The sequence below is a fragment of the Dermacentor andersoni genome, unplaced genomic scaffold (assembly GCF_023375885.2).
Source record: "Dermacentor andersoni unplaced genomic scaffold, qqDerAnde1_hic_scaffold ctg00000050.1, whole genome shotgun sequence".
NCBI lineage: Eukaryota > Metazoa > Arthropoda > Arachnida > Ixodida > Ixodidae > Dermacentor > Dermacentor andersoni.
The window spans coordinates 240228-264059 of NW_027314763.1; the positions used below are offsets into that span (position 1 = coordinate 240228).

General features: G+C 46.4%; 1 long non-coding RNA gene across 1 annotated transcript; it reads right to left on the reverse strand.

The window, feature by feature from the left end:
- Positions 1 to 7403: 7403 nt before the first annotated feature.
- On the reverse strand, positions 7404 to 23344 carry LOC126545255 (uncharacterized). The gene is made up of 4 exons (XR_008615058.1): positions 23235 to 23344; positions 21723 to 21831; positions 13474 to 13533; positions 7404 to 8908 (listed from the first exon to the last, which is right to left on the reverse strand). It is a non-coding gene; the product is annotated as an uncharacterized lncRNA (long non-coding RNA).
- Between the last annotated feature and the right edge of the window lie 488 nt (positions 23345 to 23832).

Consider the following 23832-nt stretch of genomic DNA (forward strand, 5'->3'; position numbering starts at 1 on the left):
TCTTCCTCTCGCTCGAGGGTGCCCTGCATTTCTTCTTCTCCTCCTCCTCCTTCTTCTGCTGCTGTAGTCGCTCCCGCCTCTCCCCCGCTTCCCGCACCGTCGTGCTCGCTGTCGTAACGATCAAAGACCTCGATCGGGGGCAGAGGCTGCTCGTCTACCGCGGCGCCATCGTTCGCTTTGCTTCCGAATTTCAAGCCGCTCGAAAGAAACTCCAACTGCAACCCGCCACCGCCGTGGTGGTCGTTTTTTCGAGAGGTCCCCGCGGTCTTTCTTCTCTTGCTGCGGTTGTTTTCTTGCCCCCCTTCTTCTCCTTCGTTACCGTCGGCGTCTTCACCTGGATGTTTCCGCTTTACCGCGTTGCCGGCGTTACCGGCGTTGCCGGCGGTGCTGCTGCTGCTGTTACTGGCACTACCACTGGCATTGACGCCGTTTGCCGCTGCCGCCACCGCCGATGCTGCCACCGGATCATCTTCCTTCTCGGTCGTTGCCGTTGTTGCTGTTGTTGTTACGTTGTTGTCGTTGTCCCTCTTCCTCTTGTTGTTGTTGTTCTTGTTCTTGTCCCTCTTGGCCTCGCGCTTGCACGAGTAGCGACAGCACATGTCCACGTCGTGCACAAACTCCGAGTCGTGGTTGGGAATTCTATGCATGGACAAGAGGCGCCTGATTTGTCGCATTGGCGGCGCGCCTCCTGCGAACTGCAGCGTCCGATGGGTACCGGCGACCGGATCAAACTCCGATATTTCGACCAGGCGGTACGGATCGTCCTTGGGCGGAACGGCGTGAGGCTTGACCGAACCGTACATCAGCCAGCTGTAGGAACCGGCAGACGCGTCCAGTTTGGCGTGGGGCACGACTGCCGCTAGTTTCTCGCGTAGCGGAGTCAGCACCGACTTGCCGCAGTACTTGAGCTTGCTGACGTACGAGAAGTTGAGCAGCTGCACGTGCCATCGTTGCGTGCTGCTTCTGGTGAGATAGGCTACTTTAAACTTAAAGTTTTCGGGAAGCAACGCTGCCACCTCGTCACGCAGCCGGAGAATCACTTCGCCCACGGTCCCTCTGACTTTGGCGATAGACGTCTCGGCCGAATCAAAGTCCAAGGCGAAGCGGTACAGCGCCTTGTGCTTCTTTTTGGTGAACTCGGCATCGAACCAGCGCTTACGTATTTCCTCTCTCTCGTACACGCAGGAACAGGCGGGCGTTGCACCGACGACCTCCTGCACGTTTCCCGCGATCTTGTCCCTGGCGAAGTAGGGCACCGACTCCGGATCCGAGTGGCAAATCAGTCCCGCGTTCGTCAAGTGAGTGTAACCGACGGCGACCGGGGAGGCCATGCCTTGCACGTGCCCCGACGGCGGCGTGCCGATCACGCTTCTTCAAAATCTGAGGAGGGCAGACGAGTCCTCCCTTTCGATGACGTACTGCGCCGTCTGCCACAAGACCATGATACGCCGTAGTGGTTTATCATACAACAACAACGGCCACGGTAGGGGGCGGCAGCAGCGCCAGGAGCAGCAGCGCCATGAGCGGGAACAGCAGCGGGAGCAGCAGCAGGGGCAGCAGCAGCAGCAGGGTGAGCAGCAGCGGCAGCGGGGCGAGGTGGACGACGGGGACGACAAGGAGAATGTGGGTGGGGCGGCGAACAAGAAGCACTGTAGTTGCCACAGACGATGAATATTGATGGCAATGATTATTAAATATTCCGGAGAGGAAAAAATAATAAATGTTTTTTTTTGTTGTTGTTTCAACAGCGCACACACAATTGTCTCGTCTCTTGTGTCCTTCTTCTTTAAACCAACGACGCGAGGTCGTACAACACGGCCGTCTGTCTCGCGCACGACGACCACAATGGACGACGCAGGAGCGGCAGCAGCAGCAGCAGGAGTAGGCAGCGGCGGTTGTAAAAGTAATAGCAGTAGCAGCGACGCCCAGTTCCTCAACAGCAAACAGCAAGACTCGCTAAACTTTCTCGCTTTGCTCGCTGCGCTTTACGAAGTCGACAACTGCGTAATCAGCAGTAGCGGCTGTAGCGAAAACTCTGCATACAGCGAAAACTCTCCATGTAGCGAAAAGTCTGCCTATTGCGAAAACTCTGTTGGTGCAAACAGCGACGGCAGCGACGAAAGAGCCGCTCGCTCTTTCCTACTGGAATGGCACAACGCCGCATATTTATACCCCGGGAAGAGGAAGGGTGTGGGTAAAGGAGGAGAGAGAGAGGAAGAAGAAGAGGATGAATGGGGAGTAGTTGAAGATGAAGAAAGGGGGCAATGGGGGATTGTTGAAAATGAAGAAGAGGAGGAAGAGGAAGAACAACAAGAAGAACAAGAAGAAGAAGAAGGAGGAGAAGCAGGATTAGGACAAAGGAGAAGAGGGGAGGATATCCGGGAACTGGCTAACGTGGTGGCCAACGCCCAAGCCAGCGCCGTGGGCAAGGCGGCAAACGGGTGGATCGAACCGGAACGCTGACACCGTCTCAGCAACCATCCTTTCGTGGTGAAGGTCGTCAAGCCGGTGATGTGCGGCGCCTGTCTGGACCCGCGCAGTTCCGGTTTCGCCAAGATCTCGCAGCCCGTGGTTCCGCCCGGGTGGCTGAGCGACGTCTTTGTCAAGTCCCCCCACTTTCACTCGTTCGTTTACGCCGCTTACAAGTACGGGGCTCACGACAAACTGTTTGCCGCCATGGGCAACGGGACGTTCGTGACCGCGTACAATCGCATCGCCAAGACGGTGGCCGCCCCGCTGCACGAGAAACCGCCGCCGGTGTCCAAGCGAGACTCGCCCCTGAAGCAGGGCGAAATTCTCTGCCGCTACTACATCGAGCCCGCCACGAGAACAATTACTGCTAATACTGCAAAGCATGGGCATGGGCATCGGCAGCAGCAGCAACAGCAACAGCAGTCGGGCAGGCTGTCGCCGCCGTACCCGGACTTTTCCTAGATATTCGGCAACGCCAGCATCGCGGGCGAGATACCCGACCTGCCGGCCGATCCGACGCCGCGTGCCGTCGCGGACGCAGAGTGCTACATATCCCGCGTGTCGCGAGAGATTGCCAGCGACGTGGAGCGACGGCTGCGCGGTCGCCTCATGTCCGAGCTGTTGCCCTGCGAGAAACACGCGGGCAAACTGTGCGTGTGCCGCCGGCGAGAAGAGGACGAGGTCGGGAGGAGAAGAATAAAAAGGAGCGGTAGGCGAAGAGGGCAAAGGGACCGAGACTAAGTAAAATAAGTAAAGCAACGTACTCAAAAAAATAAGTAAATAAATAAATACATAAATAAATACACGAATAAATAATTACACACGCATCACACTACGTATTCTTTCTTTTCTTCTTATTCTTCCTCTCTTCTTTTTTTGTCAAGAATGACATCTCATTTTTCTCTCCTCCCCCGAATCCCTCTTCCCTCTCATTCTTCGCCCTTTTATACTTTTGCTTTCTCTTGTGTTGTTGCTGCTGCTGCTCTTCTTCACACTGACGTCGTCGTTGGTTGAAGCGATTGAAACAGGCCTCGAAAATTCGGGGGTCGCTGACGATCACTTCGGAAACGGCAAAGTATTTGTAAACGTCGTAAACGGTGGTCGCGTTGGCCCCGGTCCACGACTGCATCTGCGCCAGCGTGTTGCGTAAGACTCTAGCGTAAGGTTCGTGCTTGCAAGAGAGCAGTAAAAAGTGGGTGAAGTTAATGAAATCTCGGGTGTATTCCGAAACGTCGTAAAACATTTCGTTTGCCATTGTTGCCGTCAAGTAGTTCCTCGGACCTATTATTTTCCGCCCTTCTCCCCACTCCCACTATCCGTGTTTTTTTTTCATTTTTTCCTGTCTCTCTCTATCTTTATATCATTCTTTCAATCCATCCATCCATCCATCCATCCATTCCCTTCCGGGAAAGAAAGACAGACACAAGAAAGACAGATACACAAGAAAGAAAGAGAGAGAGAGAGACAAAAGACAGATAGATAAATAGGAAAATGAATGTGATACTATTTATTTCTTTGTCTTTATTATTCAAACGTAAGGAAGAAATAATAAAATAATATTGAATAAAACAAATAAAAGCAGCACAGCACTCAAGTGGCAGTGCGCCTCCTTTTTTTCGCGGAGGAGCGAATGTGCATCGTGTGGCCCGGATCGACGCTCTGCTTCCAGTTGAGCGTGGCCTCGTCGATCTGATCGAAGATGCGGTACGCCACGTAGTCCACGATGTACTTGTGCGGCGCGTGCAGTCGAGTGGTCTTGAGCAGAAACAGCGCCACGTGTATCACCTCGCGTCTCTAAAAGAGAAAATCGGTTCGCGGGAATCGCTTCCAAAAGACGACGTACATGACGTTGCTGTCGTTGGCCGGTTTGATTTCCATGTTTGTTCGCATGTCCACTTTTACGTGAGGCGACTGGTCGTACTTTATGCTGTAGGCGGCAAAGTCCCCGTCGTCCAGAGCCTCTTCTTCTTTCTCCTCGTCTTGTCCGTCTCGCGTGTTGTTATCGTCCTTTAACTCGCGATGCAGCGGGTACACGCGAATGTGCCTGCCCTCGTTATTAAACAGCGGAGGCAAGTGGACGGCCAACGCGTCGTACAGGAACTCTCTTTCCGCGTCGCTGAAGGCGCCTTCGGTCGGCGACGACGTGACGGTCGTCTTGGTGCCGTCGAACTTGAAAGCGACCGAGTCCCGGCGCGCCGACGGCTGCTGCTGCGGCGGCTCGTAGCCGGGCACCTCGGTCCACATCCGGAAGCGAGCGTAGTTGCGCATGCAGTTGAGCGTGTGCGATATGACCGGATTCACGTTAATCTGCACCATGCCGTGCTTGCGACAGTAGCGGCGCTTGATGATGTCTCCGATCGTGCGTTCCGTGTAAGCGCTCTTGTAGTGAAAGTGCCCGTTGTACTCCACCATGAGATTGAGCTGCTTGCAGTAAGCGTCGGCGCGATAAGGCACCGCGTGTTTGTCGAGAAACTCGTTTTTGAACCCTCGCGCACCCACTCGAACGACGGATCGCTGGCCGCCGCAAAGGCGCACTTGACCAGCTCGTTAATCCCGTGCTGCTGCTGCTGCCCTTGCTGCTGCTGTTGATGCGGATGCATCGGTAACCGAGGAAGCGGGTGGTCGTCGCCCTCCTCCTCATCACCGTCCTCACTCTCATCGGCTGCCTTGCGCTTCTTTGTATTGTTACCGTTACTGTTATTACTATTACTGTTAGTATTATTAGTGGTAGTATTGTTCTTCCTCTTTTTCTTTGGTTGTTGTTGCTGTTGCGGTTGCCTCTTCTTCTTATTATTCCTATTGTTATTATTAATATTGTTATTATTAGTAGTAGTTGTAGTATTAATTTTAGCATTAGCATTCTGTTCTTCGCCGTCGACCACCCTCTCTTTGTCTTCCGGCATCACGCGAACGTCGATCCGACCCGGCCCGCTCGCAAGGCGCACGCGCAGGTTCGTCTCGCCTTGGTAATCGCGGTCGTTGTCAGCGATGAAAAACGAAGGCAGCGGTTTGTCGGCCACCTTGACCGTGCCGGTGCGCTTGTCCACCGAGATTCGAGCGGTCAGCCCTCCGTCGTCGTCAGCGGGGGCAACCCACACGTCTTGCGAGAAAGCGCCACCGGCCGCCGACTTGACGACCACGACGGCTGCCGCTGCTCCCTTCGAGGACGAAGAGGAGGATGAGAAAGAGAGCTGTTGCAGCAGCAAAGTTCGCGCGCTCGGATGAGTTTGGTGCAGCGCGACTCCGTTGTAAATCCAAATGTCTACGGGCACGACGACGTCGTCGTCGTACAGCAGCCCGACTCCCGCGCAAAACGAAGACTCTCGCGGAGACTCGTCCAGTGCGACGGCCTGGTTTCTCCTGGCGCCGATGTGGGCGAGCGCGGGAATGGGTCGTCTCTCGATGGTGGGCTGCTCGCCCTCCACGACCCTCGCGTGTCCGTTCGGCTCGTCGCACCAGCACCACGCGACTGCTCGGTGACACCGACTGCCGGGAGGAACGCCAATCACCGACCAGTCTTCGTTCGAGAGCAGGGTCAACGAGCGCACGAATTGCGCAAAGGTTCGATGGTCGCGATGCAGGCGAACCGGCTCGGCGGCGGCGCCCACGAGCAGCGATCGGAACCGCGACAGTCCTCGCTCCTCCAGATACGCTCCGGCACTCTCCATGTTACTGGCGTTAGTGATTGTGGCTTGCTCGGTTGCTTGCTTGCTTGCTTGCTGCTGCTGCGGCGGCTGCTGCTGCTGCTGATTAACTCGTCGATGTGCGCGTGCGGCCAACTATCACTCCCCCATCGACGCTAATATAGGCGTATCTCGTTTATTTGTTTCTCTTTGTTTATTCCTTCCTTCCTTCCTTTCCCCGTAACAAACACGTTGTTACGTACTTAGTTAAAAATGCACTGTGTTTCCTACCTGCTGACAAAGAAGGAGGCTTTGTATTATTGTCACATGGTAGCTACAACGAAAAAGCTAATGAGGCACTAGCAGCCGTGTTCAATGAACACAAGGAAATTTCACTGGCGAAAGTCAAGAGCAGAGCTGTAGCGATGTGCCGGGACATGAACCTAGATAAAGTATTGAAATCAATAGGAAAAAGCAAGAATGTGTTCTTTAGCGCGAGAACTCACAAAAAAGGTGTCCCGTTCAGAGTAATAGTTTCGGAGAAAGGCACATGGCAGAAATCTATTGCAGTCTATTTATTAGACAAGCTTAACCTACACTGTAAAAAAAATTTCTTCAGTTTACGGTCAAAGTTGCAGGTAAAACGTTGCCGGACACTTTTCCGTTAAATGAAAAACGGTCTTTCCGTAGAACGGACAGGCCGTAAAAATTATTTCCGTTAAATGGAAAACGGTGTTTCCGTAGAACGGACAGGCCGTAAAAATTATTTCCGTTAAATGGAAAACGGTGTTTCCGTAGAACGGACAGGCCGTAAAAATTATTTCCGTTAAATGGAAAACGGTGAGCTCCGTAGTTGTGATCACAGAATTGACCGTATTTTGCAAATAAGAAAAACGGTGAGTTCTGTAAAACGGAAATGCTGTGAATTGAGCCCCGTACTTGCGATTATAGTACATGACCGTACTTTGGTAATGAAGAAACAGGGACTTGAATGCTCGTGTTCTCGAGCCAAATTGTTTCCTTCATTGGAATAAGTTATTTTGAGCAATGAACCACCCAAGTCGTACATTACAATGTGGATAACGTGCAACATCATTTAAGATATAGCTGGAAATGGGGCAGAAATCATAGCACACAGGAAATACACCACACAGAACGTGCTGTGTTTGCATGTTTCCTCCTAGTGTCATTGTTTTCTACACTGCTTATTCTTCGTGTCAGTGTTGTCATGTTGCACTTGGGTTCTACACCCAACATGTACACAGCATACATACAGATTCGTGTTCGAGAAACAACAAGCCACTTGAATCTGAAAAAACCTGTGTTTATTCTGCTTTACTGAAAAAAGCAGGGTGTGAGACCGGGCTAGTTGGTATTCCATGCTGAAGTGACCAGCGCAAGAGTGAACGCGGGACACTAAAAAAGTGACAAGAACAGGTGCGAACTTCCAATTGGTGTTTATTACGAAAAGGCATGTATATATACTCTTGTGCACTTGATCATAATCAGTTACAAGAGCACACTAAAGCCGCCCCAAGGCCTAAGGCGGCCTCCCACATACAGACCCCAGGTATGCAACTTGTTTAATGTCAACGCTAGGGATAGTTTGCTAACGCAGTTGCCTTATGCGATATCTGCCCCCTCAATAATTAGCCTAGTGCTTTCTTGTGCGTTGCTTGCTATTATTTCTGTTTTTTCAGAGTGCATGACATTTGCATTGGGAGTTGTGGACTCAAAGGAAACCCTCTCTCCCTTTTGTACTTTTGTATTATGTTCCTGTAGTCTCATATTTAGGCACCTTCCCATTTGCCCCACGTAACGCTGCCCACAGAAAAGAGGTGTGCTATTCACTACTCCCCCCGAGCATTTCACGAAAGCTTTTCTGTGAGCAATGTTGCATGAAATTGATTGTCTGCTGACAGGGCTGGTTTTGGCACATAACTGAGATAACTTGTTGGGTGCGGGAAAAACGACCTATACTCCCGCCCTTTGGCCTATTTTCTTTAGTTTATGCAAGATAGCGTGAATGTATGGGATGACTGCTAGATTCCTGCGAACAGTATCACATAGGTGTAACTAAAGAAAATAAGCCAAAGGACTGCAGTCTTGGTCATTTCTTCCACGCCCCGCAAGCTGAGTTACGTGCCAAAACCAGCCTTATCAGCAGACAATCAAAATCATGCAACATTGTGCACAGAAAGGGTTTCATCAAATGCTCAAGAGGAACAGTGTATAGCATACCTCTTTCCTGCGGGCAGCGTTACGTGGGACAAATGGGAAGTTCCCTAAACTTGAGACTACAGGAACATAATCGGAAAGTACAAAAAGGGAAAGAAGGTTTCCTTGGAATCCATTGCTCCCAATGCAGATGTCATCGACTGTTTTAAAAACAGAAATAATAGCAAGCAGTGTGAAAGAAAACACTAGACTCATCATTGAGGCAGCGGCTATTGGAGAATGCAACTGCGTTAGCAAGCCATCCCTATATGTAGCACTGACTGTTAAAGAATTTGAATATCTGGGGTCTGTATGCGGGAAGCCGCCTTAGGCCTTGGTGCACTCGTTTATTTGTGATGACCATGTTGACTTGCACGATTGTAACAGATTATGATCAAGTGTGCAAGAGTACATATACATACCTTTTTGTAATGAACACCGGTTGGAAGTTTACGCCTGTCCTTGTTGCCTTTTTAGTGTCCCGTGTCCACTCTTGCGCAAGTCCTTTCCGCATAGACACTAGAAATTAGCTGACTAGAGGAAGGATTGGTTGAGACTTGGAATGACTGGCTGCTTGCAGAGGCCTTCGGCTTTGCCTGAAAAGAAAGAAGCACCAATCAATTAAGGCTGTTCAATAATTTACTATCATCATCACTATTGTTACTCAGATAAACAATGATTTCGTATTCACAACTGTCACTACAAGTGCTCTTGTCAAAAGAAATGGTTCAGACTCAGCCATGTTGATATATATTCATTCGTAGCCTTATAGCATAAAAAGCTTCAGATAGAAAGGACCCAAGTCAATTGATGGTTTGCTTGGAACAGCCAAAGATGTCACGTGCACATTATGACATTTGGAGATTACATCTCCCATATTTAGGTAGAGCTGCCATGGCCACATACTGCAGACCATAGCTTTCAACTTTCACTGCTCCATTGCTCCATTAAACAACCTTGCAGATTTTACTGTTTCCCAAAACAATGAAGCACTCTTGAAACAAGCGCAAACCATGCATGTTGTTTACTTCCGACGCAGAACAAGCAAGCCAAAGATATTGTCCAGCTGACAGGCTGGTAGAATAGCAACAATAGCAACAATACAAAAAACCATGCTTGCACCACAACTGTGTCACGACAGCTGTCAGCCCCTTTCGGATATGGTTTTTTGTGTCACGGAAGAACTACCAATGTGTAATATTCTTTTTACTCAAGCAGTGAAAATTGAAAGTTACGGTCGTGAATGCATCAACATACCCTTCCCAGCTTCATAAAAAGTTATAATATTACACTGTGTTCACCGAAAAATTTGCCCTTTTTGTTAAGAAGCCTGCAATTATGCCTGGACCCCATACATGGCTCTGGCAGGCAGTACTGCTTATTCTGTCCGTTTCTTGACTTGCAATCCCATAACGAAACAAATAATGCAACATATTTTTCCAGATTGCATTGCTTCATGTGAATGCGCTTAATTCGGGAAATTTCTGAAATGAATCCAGCCTCTACTAAAGAATTTTAAAGTAGAGTAATTCATTAACATGCCTAAACATGAGCACTTCCCGTAGATTTTGAGAGCCAATGAGGACAGAGCTATTTGCTCAAATTTCTACGACTCATGGCAACAGGATGGCCAAATTCTGCGCTGTTAGTAAATGCAAAGAAAAAAAACTTTGGTCAATTTGTGCAATGTTTCGTTCCAAAATTTTCCTTCTTTATACCGTCGTGGGGATACTCTGAGGTAATTGGTTGGAATTAATGCTATTGGCCTGCAGTCTGGTAAAAAATATTTTTAAAGCCGCAGCGACAACACTATTTCCTTCGGGTCTATCCAAAATGCAGATTCGGTAAAATCCAAGGAAAATGCTTTTAACTAAACAGGTCATTCTATATTGTTTTTTGCAGAGACACCTTTTTTTTTCTTGGAAAACTAAGGTTAATTTCATTGTCGCCAGGCTCGGAATATGCCCTACTGTCTGCAGTACACATGTTGCCACTTTAAAGGCCTGCAAGAAGGCACCAGTTATATTTTCTAGGGCAAGAAGGCAATGAATTATGTTACTTAAGGCAATTAGTCACAGGAGTCCTGGATCAGTAGAAGAAAATTTAAAGACTATAAATTGTTTAGAAGACTTAAGTCACACATTACTGAGTCACCATCTATAGCTTACTATTAGTCTTAAAAGTACCATCATTGCATTGTGCTAAAACTAACAGAGACTGAAACCTGGCATGATAAAAATGGAGCTTGAGAATGAAGGCTTGCTCAACAAGCAACGGAACGCCAAAAAATGATATGCATGATAAATTTAAAACAAAAGGCGCTGTTGAGGACGGTAAAGAACTAGGCACCATGAGAGAGAGAGAGAGAGAGAGAGACAACTTCATGTAGTCGCCTGCAGAACGACACCATTACTAAATGGCGCCGTGACGCGGGCCCTGACGTCTTCTCGGCGGGCGGTCTCTATTCAACTCCAGCGCGTGTTACTCCCGCGGTTGGTCGCACTGAGGGGCAACGTTCCGTCGGTTTCGCTCGGCCTTTGTCTTTCAAGAGCCGCCGAGACTAGGAAAGGCCTTCGTGCCGCAGTGGACATAATGTATGTGAGAGCACTGCGCCCCTTCAATTATGCAGTCCCAGACTGTCCGCAAACCACCTGCGGTTTCTGGTCTGGCTAGCATTGACAGAAGGGCGCATCACAGTCATGTGATCCTGCTGCCTGGGACTGTCCGAGGTTTTGTTTGAAAGCACCGTGATTGGAAGCCGCTCTCCTGGCTGCTGTTGTCTGCTATTAGCTACTTAAACTAATAGGGTTTTACGTGCCAAATCCACTTTCTGATTACGAGGCAAACCGTAGTGGAGGACTCCGGAAACTTCGACCACCTGGGGTTCGTTAACGTGCACCTAGATCTAAGTACATGGGTGTTTTCATATTTTGCCCCCATTGATATGCAACCACCGTGGACGGGATTCAATCTCGTGACCTCGTGCTTTTAGCTACTTGTAGATAGCACCCTACCCAGCAAACTCAGTAGCGTCGTCATCAAAATGGTGCAGTCTCAGAGGCCATGTCGCCGACACAACCATAAAGCTTGCATAATGGAATCGCAGCCTGAGCACATTGAACATGTTAACAAAGCTCAGTTTACATCGTGCTCTCGCTCTTCGGGCCCCTTAACTGCTGTATTTAAGCCAGCTCATTCATTTCCTGTAAATTTAAGCGTCATTGCCACACAAAAATAAGCAAAAACACGGTTGTGCCACATCACTGTTCACCCACAAAGCACAGGCCGATATCCTCAAAGCTCGTGAAACCGTCTACTGAAGGCCTGACGTGTGTCTAGGACAGAGCACGTCTACACTGTCTACTAATCCTGCACATCCAAAAGCAAAATTTCGAATTTGGTTAACAGAAGGGATCAGCACACATGTCAAGAGCAATCGGTGAAGCTCTGATTATACAGGTTGTCCCATGTAACTTGAGCCAAACAATAAAAATATGCAAATGTGACGTAGCTCGACAGAACCAAGGTAATGTTGTTTGCCGTCACTTGGAGATACTCAGATATTTTTTCATTCCACCAAAATAAATATTTCATCTTCGTTAATTAATCAACTTTTCAAATATTATAATTAGATTAGAAGTGTCCATGAGAAAATTGGAGAGCAACATGAAAAGCTCCCCATACAGCTCTCTGTTGTTCGAGACATGCTGCGTAGAAGTGTTTTTTCGAGAAAGAAGCTCGCGAATACACGCAAAGTGCTGCGAATGGACAGTCACGCATCGATTTAGTGTGTATTTGCAGGCTTCTTTCACGCTAGGAAAAACACTTTTATGTAGCATGTATTAATCATAATATTTGAGAAGTTGATTAATTACCGAATACTAATTACTTAATCTGGCAAAATGAAAAAAATATGAGTATCTCGAAGCGAGGGCAAACAACATTACCTTGGTTCTGTCCAGTTACGTGGCATTTGCATATATTCAATGTTTGGCTCAAGTTACGTGAAACACCCTGTATGCCACGCCAGCTACCAGCATGAAATATCTACATGCAATATGATACGTTTCCTCGTCCACCAGTTTCACTCATCTGAAAAGCGAAATCTACCTGTTTACTATGCATATAGCAATGAGCATTACAGATTTCACGAAACACGAAATCACTGTGCTTTGTCTTAAAAAACACAAGGACTAAGGTTGCAGCAATTAGACCACTCATGAAAACCTCGCATTATGGCACACGAAGCATCGATTTAACGGAAGCAATAGCTGAGTGCATGATATTTGCTGTCTGGAACGCGCAAAGTACACATAAACACACAGCCTCTTTGAAAACATGGCGTCAAGCCCGCGTGCATCTTTTTAAGACAGCCGCAGTCTGCTAGCTACTTGCATATGTCTGAACAAATATCTGCTGACAGCTCTGAGAGTCCGCAGAGTCTGTGACTTCTGGTAAAACGAATGCGATACTGGCTGCTCTCGGACTGGTGGATGGGGCTTCCGAAGCTGATTGAGAAAATCGAATGCGGGACAGCAGTGCTAAGCAGTCCAGGACTGTCAAGGACTGATAACCGAAGAGGCCCACTAATGCCTTGTGTTCCTATCCTATGTAATCTCTTCATACTGATCAGCTCAAGCTGCATGGCAAAGAAGTCTCTTGTTAGTGCGCTGAAGACAAGCCTCTTGCCCAAACATTGGCTATAGAGACGACCATCGTTCGACAACTGTTGATCTGTTCATAGAAGTGAGAATTCCGCGAAAAACTTTTCAATGAAGTAAGCAATATGGTGATGAACTTGTTTCATAAAACTTCATAAGTACACCTGACCTTTGACTCACTTTTGCATGTAAGTAAATATTATGAAATTGTTGCTGTGAACAGTTGTCCCCGACTGCTGTACACTTGTGATAAAAAATTAACCGTATTTGAAAGTTTGTATAATTAGCCAGGAGAGCCGCACTTGCTGGATGGCTCATCATTTAATTCCGAAAAAAATTCAGCAGTGAGCAGCAATTGTATCACTAATGACCTTGAACACCTTTTATAATTATTAATTTGTAAACACCTGTTGTCGAACAGCCCACTTACTGACGTTTTGAACATATTGTACACAATTATAGCACGTACTACACGAAATAAGATCTGTAATAGACCTTACCAAATACAATATTAGTGTGGCGGCAGGTCAAATGGCTCCTCAGCAATGCTTGCGTCCTTCCTGGGAGAACAAAAAACGACATTAGGCTTACACTGACAGCACCAAACCACATAATTTAAGTTGCAAACAAGTGCCCCACAACATAGGAAGTTCTAATAAGATATGGTCAACCTGCTTAACCATGTCACAGACATTGAATGACAGAATGTACTTTTATGGAGCCTCAACTCTATGAAATACATGCTAATACAAACATGCTAGTACACAGAATCAAATTGGATGCATGAAAATTCTCAGTAAACCTTTATTTCCTAGCAACCACAAGTTGCTCTTTGTGAAGTGCAACAAGTGAGTGTCTAACGCACACTAAGAAGGTGGAAAATTCGGGATCCTTTCTGGTGAATAACTAACCATATCTCTACCGGTACCCAGCAATACAAAGGTGAATTGTAAGTATTATATTGATTAAAGAAACAGTTCAGTGCTACCAAGCAAGTACAATAAATAAATTATTTCAAATTCATCTTCATGTCAGGCTAATCAAGTTAATTTTCTTTAGATCACATGAGAGAATGGTTCGAAAAAAATATTGGAATCTGTCAACAATGTTGAAGCAATTTTATGACAGCCTGCAGATAGCAGTTGTTGAAATAAGACCTGGGGCACGGGGAGAAAAGACAAAGAAGTGTGATAAAACAAAATGGGGCCTGTGCTGTGCAGCTACTAAATGCAGTTTTATTAAATTATGATGTGAAAAACAGCAGATGTAAGAGATGCAAGACCCTCAGGTGGTATTTTACAATGTTGTTACGGGAAATTGTTTCAAGGAGCATGACTCTTTAACCCTTCGAGGGTCAATGACGTAAATATACCGCACCGCGAAGTACAAAAATGGTCGAAGCCGTATATTTACGGCGCTGTCTGTAGGTTTAAAAAGCGCAACAATTTCCTAACCTTTTCTGTCATGTGCTGCCACTATGTGGAAATACAGGAAATTTCTTTTGCACGCCTCGTTCTCTCAGTTTTCGTTGCATGGTTTGTTATAGCGCTAGTTTGCTCCTGCGCGTCTACGTACTACCGCTTGTGCATTGGCGTGCGCGTGGGCGGGTGGCGGTTTGGGTTTTGTTTTCTCGGGCGGTTTCGGCTTCTTGTGCTTGCAAAACTGATGGCTATCTCGTTACTAATCGCTCAAAAGGCTACTGCTTGTTTCTCGCTCATTTAGTGCTCGCAGGGGTGCGCATAGAAGGATGCTGCCGTGCATGCGCTTCTGTTGCTCCTTTCTTTTTCTTTTTTTGAGACTCGTGAAAACTAATTGCATCTGGTTGGCGATAAGATGAAGATTAGTGGAAGTTTGTCACACGTTTTGCTTTTTTGATGGGCACACAACCCCACAGTTTTCTTGAGTGCGTGCACCTACACAGTTCGATTACGCTATGGATGTACTATCATAAGCAATATGAAAGGGAACACAGGAACACGTGGCCTTGAAACAGACTCGGAGCAATACGCGGATGGCGCTGTGAAAAACGAAGGGGGAAAGGAGAGCGCTCTTCCACTAACTGTTGGCACTCCCACCACGCTGGCATTTCTATAAAGGAGCAGCTTACGTCATGGATCGTCCAACAGCCGATAAGACGGTGGTCGTCGCCAGTGACTTACACCGATTTACTTTCTTTTCTTTCATTCTCTTTTTTTTCTTCGTGCAACCGCTTGATAGTACTCCGAGAAAAAGTTTGCCCTGTATTTCAAACCGATTATTTGAATCGACACACTCGGTTGTCAGTGGCACCTCGAACAGCGGCGACGCTCGAACCAATGACGACAGAGGAATAGAACATTGACAAACTGTCTCTCGTGCAACTTTGTTGCACGAAGTTCATTCAGAAAAATTCACGTCGCACACTGCAGTGGCCTACGCAGAGCAGTCAACTCTGAATTTGTAGCCTCAAGACGCCTCGAGTGCCTCTTAAAGAGCGGGAAGATATAATAGAAATGTCTAAAAGAGGTTATACGCAGCGCAATATTACTCTCGTGACAAGCCGCCCAATGAAAGCGGTCAACCGGATTATCCAGGCTTACCGAGACGAAGGACACATAAACGATGCGCCGCATTGCACACGACCTCGATCAACAACGAACGACCAAGACCTTTGCATTGTGGCTGCCGTCAGGGACAAACCATTTCAAAGTGCAAAGGACGTTCGAGGTGCTCTTGGCTTGAACAACTTGAGCGACAGCATGGTACGATGAAGGCTTAGAGAAGCAGGACTGCGAAGTCGCATCGCCGCACAGAAACCTCTGCTCACCGCAGCCAACAAAGCGGCTCACCTGAGGTTCGCTACTGAACACCGCAGCTGGAGCGAGAGTGGGTAGAAGTATGTAGTTTTCTCTGATGAGTCCACGTTCTCGAGCCGCTGGGACCAATGAAAGAGAGTGTGGTGGACCGCAAACACACGCTTTAGTCCGCAGAATATCCAGGAGGTGGCCGCCAGTGGACGCATGTCTGTGAACGTCTGGGGGGCGATTTCCCATGCAGGCCTAGGCCCACTGGTGAGAACTGATGGGAGGTTCACCAGTGCTGCGTATTGCGCTCTGCTCCAGCACCAGATGATCCCCTATGTGTTGAACGGGCCGCACCCGGATGGGTGTTATTTTTTCCAGCAGGATTTGTCTCCCGTTCACACATCGGAGGACGTGGCGCGCCTTTTGGAAGAGCGAGGGGTAATGCAACTTCAGTGGTGCGCGAAGGGTGCTGACATGAACATTATGGAGCACGTTTGGGGCCGTATGAGAATGAACCTTTCGAAGAGCTCACTAGAATCGGCGAACTCCGACCAACTATGGGAAGCAATAGAACATGAGTGGAGGCGCCTTCAGCGTGATACCGCATTCATCGAGGCTCTCTACGCGTCTTGCCTCAAAGAATGGAGGCCGTCGTTCAAGTCGACGGTGGCATGACGCATTATTAGGCCACCAACGAACAAAACAAAGGATGAGGATAAGCTGCGATAACGCTATTGCCTTATTTCATTTGCTTCAATATCTCTAATATTCGGCAAGCGCCAATAAACTTATCTTGAACTCACCCTTAAAGACCATTTTTTCCCGGTTTAGAAGGTTTACCATAAATCAATATCGAAGTCCGGAACAGTGCTATCTTTTTTAATGATTCGACGCAAAAGGTTACGAGTGACGCAATATCGAACAGTGTTATCACTGTCTGCTGGCGATGCGAAATTCCGCACTTTGCAGACGCATGGCGGGAGTGCGAACAGTTGTTAGAACAGCGTCCCCCTTTCCACTTTGTTTCCGACGGTGGCCGCTGCGTATTACCCATATAGCTGGGTCTGAGGGTGTTTTCTACGCGTTCCTGTGTTCCCTTTCATATTGCTCATAATAGTACATATTAGTGTAAGAGCAGGAACATTTGAGTCTTGCGAAGTATTCTCGTGTGCACATTTTCAAAGCCTTGAACTATAACAATGTATTAAAATTTTTTACTCTTATAGGTTTATTTCCTTTTTTATTATTGTTACTCATGAATAAAGAGTACATATATACCAACACAAAATAATTTTTTCTCGCTTTACGGACACCCTAGAAAAATTATGGTAATTTTTTTTCAAAATAAGTCCCTAAGAATTGGAATCTGCAATAAAAAAAATCGACCCTCGGCGGTCGAATATGGCGAGAAAGATCGACCCTCAAAGGGTTAATTATATTCATGTAATCTTTAGAAACGGATGGCATAAAGGACATACTTGATGACAGTTTCATAGCGAGTTATGAACACAATGCACGCGGGAGTTAAAGAAGCATTTTTAAAAAATGCTCAAGAAACTTGCAAGAAGCAAGTTGAAAGCAAGTTTCTATAACCTCTCACAACACCGAGCTTCACCTACAAGTGTTGTAACATTTCCTGGCAATGTGCAGCACTGTTTTCACAGACATAGTTTGAATCACTGTGTCACAAGCTCTGGAAACAAAAGTGCATAAGTGCTAAACAAGCGTATATGATGCCCTACCCCTACTGCAGAGACACATTAATCTACACCAACACATGTAGAGGGATTATGTCATCCATTTGGTAGCTTCTGATCATGTTCCAAAGCATGAATCTCATAACTGCAAATTCTATAAGAATGTGACACCGACTGATTACTTGGGGACAACACGAAAAGACGGGAGAAGGCCAAACAACACAAGCGCAGGCTAAGACTTTTGGTTAATTGCACACACGCACACACACGCACACACAAATAAATATTAGGCCTAGTTGTCTTGCCTAGTTGCAGCTGCAGGGCAGCGGGATGTTGTAAACAACCACACAGTTGAACTGCTGCATGTGCCTCTTGCTAAACTTTGCGCCAAGGCCTGGTCTGATTCACCTTTTTGAACCTAGATTGCTTGACGTGACAAATAAATGTTCTAGCTCTCCCAACAGTCTTCTTGAGACTATGGCTGACCTTCTGAATGTGATCTAACAGTGGTCACACCACTGTAGGCCAATGTTAGACCTGGGTATAGAAGTTCTCCTCAACTTGTTGAGGATGCTATTTCGTGCTTCTGTGACAAGAGCTTCACAGCCGAACAGTGCGTTGATGCGAAAGGCAGAATTCTCTCCTTAAAAGACGGGGCATAGATGCAGTGCACATGACACTCACCAAAGAAAACAGTGAGGTCAAGAAATGGAAGATCACTGTCTAGTGGTAGTTTTCCAGTAGAACACGTTGTGGGGCTACTTGGTGCAGAGCTTTCAGAAGATGAAGCGCCAACAGAGACAACACAGTAAGAAAGAACAAAGACAGGACAAGGCGCTACTTGCAACTGTTTATTGAGTCAAAAAGCAGCTGAATATATAGCCATGGGGAGAAGGGGAAGAAAAAAACAGAAGCATTGCTTGTGTGAAGGCGCACGCGCGAGAACACAGAAGATGAAGGGAATCATAAGATTAACCAAAAGCTAAAACTTATCTAAAAACATGCATTCATTTGTGTAAATATTCAGACACAGGCATGCTGACACAGGCATCCCCTCTATTCTTAATCTGGTTGGCCTCCAACAGTTCACGTGCCACAGTGCATTTGCTTTTAAGCACGATCGTTGTATCGTGAAGCCTTGCTTCACATACTTGCCTATTCTCATTCCTGCAGGCCTTGCAATGAAGTGGCAAGTTTGAGCCATAACTATTTTTCAGCGAAAGCTTGTGCTCCCACAGGTGTTCACTAATACATCGGCCAGTTTGTCCGATATACTCTTTCCCACACTTCCACGGTATACGACCGCTTCTTCACACTTCACAAAAGGATTTGTATGTTTAATAGAACACTCTACTTTTAGAGTCATGAGATCCAATCAGGCGTCACAAAGTAGCAAGCTTTCGGGGCGCAGCAAAAACCACAGGAATCTTATATTTTGCGGCGACGTGTTTAAGATTACGCGCCACTTCGTGAGAATATGGTATCGCCACTGGATACGGCTGAAATTCCTTGCGGGCACGAGGTTGGTATACCGACCCTGCAATTAATTGTTGCAGTATAAGACTATGCACTCCAAGACTGCTAAACGTGCGATTGCCACTATGTGCCTTGAATTTACCCTTAAAGAAATGTGCTGTCATAAAGCACACAACACCTTTGACGAACAGATTTTGAAGTTGAAGAAAGCTGGCTTTCCTTGTTTGGTTTTGAGCAATGTTTCGGAGGCGTTGAAAAAGGTGCAAAAAGAAACAAACTGAAGCAGTGAAGAAGGTCAAACATTGGAAAAGAAAGCTAAACCAGTGGTGATACCGTATTCTCACAAAGCAGTGCATAATCTTAAACATGTCATAATGAAATACACAATTCCTGTGGTTTCTTCCGAGCCCCAAAAACTTGCTACTTTGTGCCGTCTGATTGGATATGATGACTAAGAAAGTAGAGTGTTCTAGTAAACACACAAACCCTTTTGTGAAGTACGGAGAAGGCGTCGTATACTGCATACCGCTGAAGTGTGGGAAGGAGTAAACCGGACAAACTGGCCGATGTATTAATGAACGCCTGCAGGAGCACAAGCTTTCACTCAAAAATGGTTATGGCTCAAACTTGCTGCTTCATTGCAAGGCATGTGAGAATGAGAATAAGCAATTACGTGAAGCAAGGCTTCCTGATACAACAATCATGTTTAAAAGCAAAGACACTGTGGCACGTGAACTTTTGGAGGCCAACCAGACTAAGAAAAGAGGGGACGCCTGTGTCGACACCGTCTCCGACTATTTACAGAAATGAACGCATGTTTTTAGATAAGTTTTAGATTTTGGTTAATCTTATGATTCCCTTCATATACATCTTCCATATTTTTGCACATGCACATTCACATAATCAGTGCTTCTTTTTTTTTCTTCCCCCTCTCCCCATGGTTATATATTCAGTGCTTTTGACCTCAATAAACAGTTGCAAGTGGCACCTTGTCCTGTCTTTGTTCTTTCTGACTGTGCTGTCTCTGTTGGCACTTCATCTATTGAAATGTAGTTTTCCCCCTTTCATGAGCTCATCTAGCACTGTAGAGAAGACAGAAAACAACTCACTCAACCCTTTTAGTAGCCTTACTTCACGTCATATAGGGTAGAAAGTTTCCAATGAAGCAGAATAGCTTTACTACGCTGGTTCTTACAGCAGCTAGTGTTTTACGACTAGCTGACAGTGTTCTCAGCAGTGAAAAGTTAAAATTAAAGTGGTTGAGCAACTTTTGATGTCTCCTACAAAGTGCCACACATGTTCAAGTAAGCAAAACTACTACTGAAAGGCAAGCTCCACTATCTGGGCCTGAAGATTTTCTGTGGTGAGCATCGAGCTGGAGCTATTCCCTGCACTCAAAGGTGTTTTTACCTTTTCTATTGGTGCACCTGAACACTGAAGCATGTTGTTGCTACAGGAACACCGGAGAGCGCATTTAACACTTGGTACCATCCAGACGTGGAGGGGAGCTTTCATAACCACGTACAATGTTTGTTTTTAACAGTGCGTTCGCACTGCCTTTTAGCATGCATTGCCAAGAAGCATTTAATGGAGTTGAACATAGCTGAAGTCTCCGGTCAGACAAGGCCTATGACTGTTATGCAATCTGTACACAAAGGCAACCATCAATTCAAGCAAATTGCTCAGAGAGTTGAAACTACCTTTTTATTTTCAGTGCCAAGCAATCTGGGCACGTACAAAATGTTAACCGGACCAGGGCAACACGTGAAGTTTACATAAAAATGTATGTGGTGGAGTTCATAGGTACTACGGTTGGTGCTGTTTACAATATCCCACTGTCCTGCAGCCGCAATTATGTAGGACAAACCGGCCGACGACTCAAGGATTATCTTACAAAACATGCACAGACCCTTGACACAACATGGAGGAGCAACATAGCTATTGATGCTGCTTTGTGCAGTTGTACACCAAATTTTTAGCAGTGAAGTATCTTCATGACACATTTTCATAGCAGACATAACTTTCAGAATAGCTCCCATTGTGCTAGCATGTCATCACTTAACCTGCTTGGCAAATTGAAGTATTCAGATCAACCTGCCGGACCGTTCTGAATTGGGCTGCTTGGTGCATGTTTAGGAGAGAACCGAACAGGGCTGCAGACAGGACAAAGGGAATATGTTGCTGTGTACAACGCTGTCACTTCATACTGGCAGTAGCACTGTTCGTTCCCTTTTTAATATTCATATCTTTTGGTCGCCTGACCACGCAACGCAGCTGCGAGCTCAGGCTATAATTTTACATTGTTACATTGTCTTCCAATGTTGCACTTAATTACATCATCGCATACTCACCTGTTGTAGTTAGCTCAACACTAGCTCACAGTGAGCTTATTCGTGGCTAATCTTAGTTACCATGGAGCCCATGCATGACAGTGCTAACGATCAGTGTGCAGTGTTGTTGCATACTCATTAAGCCAACACTAGACAAACAGTTATTTTATTGGTGCCTGTTTTATCTGGTGCCTCAAATCTTGAACTCTGGCACTATAAGTGTTTTTTAAACACCACTCATATGTGCAACCAAGTCAAGTATGAAACAATATCCCTTTCAAGTCGACGTGCTCATACTGAACCAATTTGTTGCCACAGGAAAACAAAAACATCAATTATCCTTTGAATGCATCTGCAAAATTACTCTACTTTCATAGGCCTCGTCATTCCACCAACATTTGCAGTCACTGTCTATTAAGACTGCATATGCAAGACAGATATACAATAGAATGGCACAGCTTACCAGAACAAAGAGCACCATTAGACAGACTGCTGTGGCACACTTTCTCAGGCCCGCTGGCTGAGAAACTGAGCACAAACCGGCACACAGACATCCTTCACTGGTGCAATAGCTGCAATTGAAGCAAATAATATCAGGTATTTTCAGACCGGTCGCCCACAGTAAAGCAAAAACATTTTCATATACAAATACTCTTGCACATAAGCTTGTCACCGAATTACCGATTGCTGTGGTATCGTTTGGTGTCTTCAATTGTATCGTTCAACTCATTTAAAAAAAGACTTCATGAAGCACCTTCTATTCGGCAAAACAGCAGACATTTTGCTCGACATAACTCACATGTATTTTAGTATAATTATTGTATTGATGCCTATATGCTGAAAATTAGTCGACGCAACTAGAGATAGTCAGTATTAGAACCAGCCTTTAACATCAGTGTTGACACACCTTTTGATTTTTTTATACCAGTTTGAGACATTTGTAACTTTGGATGTCCATTACACACTTTTGGGCACCGCTATTCTGTGTCAAGGTTACGTTAAAAATTACTTATCACATGCACTTGCTTTACAATTACGGCCGCAGATGGGCAAAATTTACGTGGCAATCCACTCCCAGATTACGTTAAATGCTGACGTATTGCGTCAGAACGTTGATAGTCAGCCTGGTAGCTGTCTGGAGTAAAAACAAAACAAAAACAAAAATTCGCGGAACATCTGATGCCGATTACCAGCTAGCAAAATAATCAATTTCTTCTGCAGCGACCCTTAATGGGTATCACGCGCACACTTTCAAGTGCGATCGCGCACGATTGCTCGGGCTCGATCCCAAAGTGTTCCAAGGCACCGTGTTACACCAGTGTTACCTAACACTGCAGATCGCACAAGGTTACGGCAGCAAGCACGCTACACCGTCCATTCATTGTGATGTAGGGGCATCGCATGCAACATGCTCTATGAGGTCTTCATACACAAGCAGACTTTCAATTCCAGAAGCAGTCTTTCAATTACGGGTATGAACACAGCGATTATGCACGCCAAGCACACTGCGGCCTAAGCTTACGGAAAAATAGAATTTCGCTGTGATGCAATGCGTCGCCGAATACGGCTAACATAGTGTTACACCGCGCCGTGAGAGATTGCTAAGGGGAACAGTAACTTCACTTTATTTTGGAGTGCCAAGAACACATCACAACACGTTGCAAAACTGGAATGCCAACGTCAGTAAACCAGCTGCCACATACAGCCGATAACGAACTGCTACAGACATCGTCGCTGATGTTGCCTACGCGTCTCAATGTACTCTATATGAAATCAGCACAACAAACGCTACACCATTTATCACAGACTCGCAATGCCGCGGCTTTATCAATCCTCATGGCCAAGCGGGAATGTCGTTACAGGGCATTGACAGGGCATGTTCACACAACACAGTTGAGCCCGTCACCGGCTATCGCGGTGCATTTCGCACGCGCGACGTGCACCAACAACAAAAAAGGACACTTAGATCACTTACTTGCGTAGCAGTCTATCGTCGATTCCTTCTTATTCTCTCAGTGAAATCCCAAATGCAACAGGTACACCACCACCTCACACCGCCATTTCCAGCCGCTGTCCACTCAGTACTGTTGAGGCGGAGAAATGCAACCCGTCGTGTAGAAGCGATGAAGGGTGGTAAGCAGCGCCACCGCTGAAACCTCTTCCGTTTGTGTGTGCGTACTTACGATTCGCCTTGAATAATGTTCAAGCAGCGTTACCCATGGTGATATTATGTAACTGCTGGTAAACGTGGGCTGTGTCTTTTCTTTATATTCGTTGCGTGTTGATTTTTCGCTCTTAACATGCTCAGTTGCCCTCCACATGAAATTACGGACGGTGCTCCGTATTTCAAAAACAGAGCTCACGTCCGTTTTTTTACGTAGAATTCTGCCGTTTTTCATGAAACTGAACGGTCTACGTAAATTTTACGGCAGGTTTGACCGTAAAATTACGGAAATTTTTTACAGTGTACTCGAAATTAAAGATCCGTTCATCACGAAAAATTCCGAGGAAGTGTTAGCCTTTGTAGAGGCCAACTGTAACGCGGTACTAAAGGCCTTCTCAGCAGATGTTAA